Source organism: Oreochromis niloticus, linkage group LG22 (genome assembly GCF_001858045.2).
Source record: "Oreochromis niloticus isolate F11D_XX linkage group LG22, O_niloticus_UMD_NMBU, whole genome shotgun sequence".
Taxonomy (NCBI): Eukaryota; Metazoa; Chordata; class Actinopteri; order Cichliformes; family Cichlidae; genus Oreochromis; species Oreochromis niloticus.
Window position 1 is genome coordinate 31,845,321 of NC_031985.2, and position 6,000 is coordinate 31,851,320.

Here is a 6,000-nt window from a genome sequence, read left to right on the forward strand (position 1 = left end):
ACATTTAATTAATTATTTATGTATTTCATATTTTAATTAATTATTGACACATTTAATTAATTATTATGACACATTTAATTAATTATTTATGTATTTCACATTTTAATTAATTATTGACACATTTAATTAATTATTTCATGATATATTTATTTATTTCATTTTGGCAGTCCTGGCGCCTGGCTCTCATCATGAATTAATTTTATCTGTCAGACTCACCCATCAAACTCACGGGGCGGGTTAACGCTGCCATGCAGCTTCTCTAACATTTGATTGGTTGCCGTGCAATGTAAGTCAAAACAGGTCGATCCTAGATAATCGATCGCTTCTGTAGACTTGAGGCAGCCAGGTATCCCAGAATGCGTTTCAAATCACAGGCAGCAATGGTGGTGGTGTAGTTTTAAAATACCCGTTTTTCTGTCACCAACTACACTTTTAACAGTGTTTTAGCCGCGAATGTCGCGCCGTAATCTTCACGTCTGGTCAGGTTGTCAACATAGAACATGTTTGCAAAAGTGCTCAGATGTTTTCAGAGATTTCAGTAGCTCTGCTAACAGTCAGCATGCAGAGTGCACCGAGGGGGGTTACGTCAACCGGTTTGTTTACATATTCCACTCTCCGCGTTCCACATGTTGCATTCGCAGATTCTCATTTTCACCGAACGATCGTCTCTTTCCGCCTGGTCTGTGTCTCTGTGCTTCTGTAACATAAAGAACGAGCTGACATGTTTCTCACGACACCAGCGATCAGCTCAGCAGGCCCTCAGTTTACCTGCATGCATCCTCCTCCTCACCTGTCAGCTGTTTAACACCTGCTGCTAATTCAAGAAACACGCCCACGTTACCTGGTGATAGTCACAGTTTAACTGGGCAGCCGGTGCTCGATATAACGCAATGTCAGCGCATTTTTCTGCACAACATAAGTAAATATAGTATTTTTCCCGAGCGCAGAGCTGCTGGAGCTTGTTTTCTTACAGAGCACTTTGTAGGCGAAGCCACTTTATCGGCAGCTGATGTCCAATTACCTGCACACAGCTTTGAAACCTCACCTGAGTTTTAGCTCTCAGTGGTTAAACGCTGGACTTAATTCACTCAGGTTTGTCTGTCGGGTCACGTTTACTTCGCTGTTTTATTTACAACTGAGCAAATCGGTTTGGCTGAGGTTAAGTTACGTTTCATAACTGCATAGTTTTACAGACGTTTAATGGTTCACTGGCACATGTGTTAGACTGAACTATTCGCTTTCTTTATCTGGTGTGTTTCGGATTTAACAGTGAATTTTGAGATTAAACTGACTTTTAAAATGTTTTTATACAAAGAGGAAAGAGAAGGCGCATTTCCACCGAGAGGAGCAGAGTTTGCAACAGCGTGTTCATCATGAAGACTGCAACCTGGACAGAAATATTATATCATCTGTTTTAATAGTTATTTAACTATATTCTAAGCACCAGCTATGTTAGAATTTTTAGAGTTTACTTAACTAAAATAAATGAGCTTAACATATAATTTGTGTGATTTCTCTCTCTCTCTCTCTCTCTCTCTCTCTCTCTCTCTTTTCTTTTTCGGTCATGTTATGTTTAACTGTAAAAGGTTTGTTACAAACTATGAAACACATCGTGCAGACTTCTGGATGTTAGAAGAAAACTAATACTGCTCATGAATGAGACTAAAGGCAGGAAGGTGTCCTTTAAAACTAACATGTTAATAGGACCTCCCTATTTATATTGTAGTTTATGATATAGCACGTATATTTCAGTAATAGCCTACTTATTTCAGCAGCTCACATGGGCGTTATCTGTGATACTCCTTAACTATAATTTATCCAAGTTAATGTCAGTTAACCATTCAGACAGTTCTTTTGCAATGAAAACATAAACACCCATGCTGCGTAATGTTTACATTATAGCTGCTTATGCAGTAACCATGGTAACCACGGACTCTGAGCGGCTGGATCGACGGAGGTCAGACAACAATTTTACATGTATGATCTTAAAACAGGACACAGCCAATATCCGTGCTGGCCTCATATCAAATGTGACGCAGACTGAGTCTATGTTTGACGTTTGCTTTATATCTAATCTTCCTGTCAAACATTTAAACAGCAGCGAGTCTGCAGCTGAGGGAATACAAACTCAAACTGTCGGAACAGGTTCGATCGTGGATTCATTTGGTAATTTATTAATGTATAACTGTTAGTCTAATCTGCTGCTGAGTCTCTTACGCTGATGAAAATGCAGATAACACAGATCACGAACTGTTCAACCAATCACTTTCATTCCACTTTGATCTGCGACAAACTGACGGTTCATCTCTGTTACAGTGTTTCGTTAGACTGCTATATTTTGTGTTCTTTATGCTGTAGATTTTCACGTCTCTGGAATAGTTGGCAGTATTAAGGATGCTTTCTGTAAATCATATTGATATGACCCGTGACATATTCGTAGATGACAGTTAGATAGTCAGCTGGGAAACTCTGTGTTAACTCAGAGATCTGAAGATGTCATGGAGATGCTGATCTTGCTCCGTGGTGTACAGGTCCGTTTACCCTCATGATTAATATTCACAATAAAAATATTAGCCCAACATCATGAAGTCTGTATGTGTTTCATAGTGTCGAACCACCTTTGTACAGTTAAAGCCAGCAGCTACTACATGACGGAAACCAACGTTATCTCTCTTCTGCGTTTATACGCAGGTCACGCTGATTACTGAACAGAAACCCAAAGATCAGCTGTTAATCGAATTTATTTGCTCTCCTCCTCCTTAAACATGTTTTTAATGTTAGTTATAATCAGAATTGGCGACTGAAACACGTAGGACACATACGAACATCAGGAAATAACACCCGATAAATATAACCTCAGTAAAATAAGTCAGTGTCAGCGGGTTATTACAGCTGTGTACCGGGGCCTGCGCTTTGTCGGCGGTAATAACAGCTCGATTGCTTGCGAGGCGAGCGGGTCTATCCCACGCTTTGCCGTGAGACTGGCAGACATCTCCGAAATCATCGAAGCACTTTTGCAAAGAGGCTGTATCTTGACAAACCGACCAGACATATGAAGATTAAACCACTACATTCTCGGCTAAAAAAATATTAAAACTGTTTTGGTGACACACAAACAGGGTTTTTCAAAGTTCAGTTCTGCCGGTTGTTGTGGGCTAAAAACAATGGCCACCAGGCCAAAGCAATGGTTTTGAGTCGATCAGCGTTAACCCCCCCCTGAGTTTGATGGGTGAGGCTGACAGATAAAATTATTTCATGGTGAGAGCCAGGCGCCAGGACTGCCAAAATGAAATAAATAATATATCATGAAATAATTAATTAAATGTGTCAATATTAATTAAAATGTGAAATACACAAATAATTAATTAAATGTGTCAATAATTAATTAATTAAATGTGTCAATAATTAATTAAAATGTGAAATACATAAATAATTAATTAAATGTGTCAATAATTAATTAATTACATGTGTCATAACTATGTATTTAATTAATTAATTCCCATTTTAATTAATTATTGCCACATTTAATTAATTATTTAATGGTGTATTTAAGTAATTCATTATGGCAGTCCTGGCGTTCCATATTTATTTACCTGCTCGTGTAAATGCAGAAACATCAATCTCGTGCCTGGGCGCTGGTAGTACTGCTGCGTGGGTCGCGTGCGTCTAGGCTGGCCATCTCCCCGCGGCGAAACTCTAGTGAACTGTCATAGTAACCATCATCTTCCTCCTGCCATTGTACATTTGATATAGTTGTGATGTGTTACTGTGAGTAATCCACCTAGAACTCATTCATATTTTATCACCTTTCCTCACCTCACTTGATCGCAGTTTAATTAGAAGCTTTCATTTACTATGAACCAACAAGTTCTGAGTTTGATGGATGTTTTCCTTTTTTCTTACCATGACATCAGCATCAAGAGGTTTGATGTTATTCAGGAGGACCTCTTCACAATTTCCATAATCGCTAAATACAACCACAGCCGTGGAGCCAGACGGATGAACGGCATCTATTCTGGCATGGTAGAACTTCACACGCACAACCAGACAGAAAAAAAGAAATCTCATTACTCTCAAATACAAACCTTTGAAAAACAATCAAAGGCACTGTCAATACTGCCAAACGAATCCGGCAGATTAATTTTTAGAATTTTAAATAACTTTAACTGTCAAACCAGCGCTCAGCCAAAGAAAAGGAAACACTTAAACATAGCAATTTTCAACAATCATCAACTATTGCTGTGTCATACATCTAGGGATGACGTACCTTGCTGTCTTCCAGTAAAGTGCCAGGCACTCATCTCCAGGTTTCCACATTTGTTCAGAATATGACCCCTTTCTGATCCTCGAGGACCTTGTCCTTTGCCTTGACCTCCCCTTCTTTTAGACCCGGGTTATTAGCAGTGTTTTTCTTTGGGGGCGGCGGCTCCCTGTTGGGTGGAAAAGACGAGGTTTGTGGTTTGATCGGCCCAGTTCTTTTGTGTTCTATAACGCCGTTTTGGAAATGAGAAGGATCTCCTGTTGGTATATAAGAACTTTGTGATGACCCCACTTCGGAGCCTCCTCCTTTGAGTTAAAGTTTGCTGGCCCACTATCCCTTTGTCGCTCAGGGTGATCCGAGTTTGCCTCTCCATCTTCCCCTTCCTCCTGCTGTTGTTGAAGTCTTCATTTCTGTCTACACGTTTATTTCCTTTTCCGTTCGCTTCACTTCCTGCTGAATTGCTCAATTTCGATGTGGGTGCCCCTCTTCTATGAGACGGCGCTGACATATTCCACCACCATCTCCATTTCTGGACCGTTGGTTGTAAGATCCACTAAACTCCACCTGCTGCTGAGGGTCTTTTGAATGAGTGGAAACAGACACGAAGGAAGAAGGAAAATCTGCTCGTCACGCTCTCTTCTTGTCACTTTGCGATCTATCGGACATCCCTCGTGACCACCTCTCCTGGCCCTTCACTGCTGGGCTTGGCCTGACGTTTGGGGGGTTGTACAATTAGAGAGAGGCTCTGGCCAGGTTTGGGAAAATCAGTGTCCCTGTGAAAGCGAGGTGGTCTGTCATTCCTTGTTGCCTATGATCATTATGCGAGGAGAACTTGGTCTGAGGTGCGTCTTTGGTGTGATAGTCTGAGTTGTGGAAATTTCCTTTGTTTTCGTGATGTCTCTGTGGAGCCTGGCTCTTTGGCTCTGATAAAAGCAAACAAGAAAAGATCAGATTTATTAAGAAGTATGGCAAAACAATAATGGGACAAATAGTGGAAGGAATACTAACAAGTGCTTGGTTGGTACTTCAGTCCAGTGCTGATTTCTTGTTGTCAGAAACATGTCTTAGTTTTTCTGAACTCACAACAGCCATCTGTCTCAGTCTAATCAAGCCTCAGTTAGAAGTAAGTAGATTCCTCCTAAAGAACTGGCTTCAAAGGTGCTAAAACATCAGCCATACTTTTTCTTTGAATTGTGTGCTCTCCCAGAGGCCCTCCCATAAGTCATCACTACACAGGAACTGGGTTGGAAGTTGCACACATCTATGTCCCTTACATTTCCCTCTCTCTTTTCCAAAATGATTAAAAAGGAAAAAATACACTATTCCACAGCTTGGAATATACCCACCATCAATGGAAAAACACCCATTTTGGACTCCAGAAAGTCAAACAATGTGCTCGGTCCAGATGGTCTTCCTCCTGCTCCCTCTTGATCATCTTCATTTCTGGACCTGCCTCTTCCCTTTCCTCTGCCTGAAGAAATCCAGGGAAAAAAAAAACAAAAAACATTATTTTGACAAAGATTAAATCGATCGGTTTGAATGTATACACTTTCTGGTCTCCTGCATCTACATAAAGTATGTGACTTTATCTGCATTAGCCTGCACGTGAGAACTCGACTGAATTTACTTTTAATCAGCTTGTGTGGTACATTTAAAATAGCTTTAGAGTAAACTGTACCAGTAGCTGGTTTGAAAAAAAAATCTAAGTAATTCAGTGTGACTGGGCAAGTTTCAAGTTA

At 40.3% G+C, this 6,000-nt stretch overlaps 1 pseudogene; it reads right to left on the reverse strand.

Moving 5' to 3' along the window:
* Positions 1-3,705: 3,705 nt before the first annotated feature.
* The window catches only part of LOC109196481 (tudor domain-containing protein 3-like), a 4,040-nt pseudogene continuing 1,745 nt past the window's right edge, over positions 3,706-6,000 (reverse strand).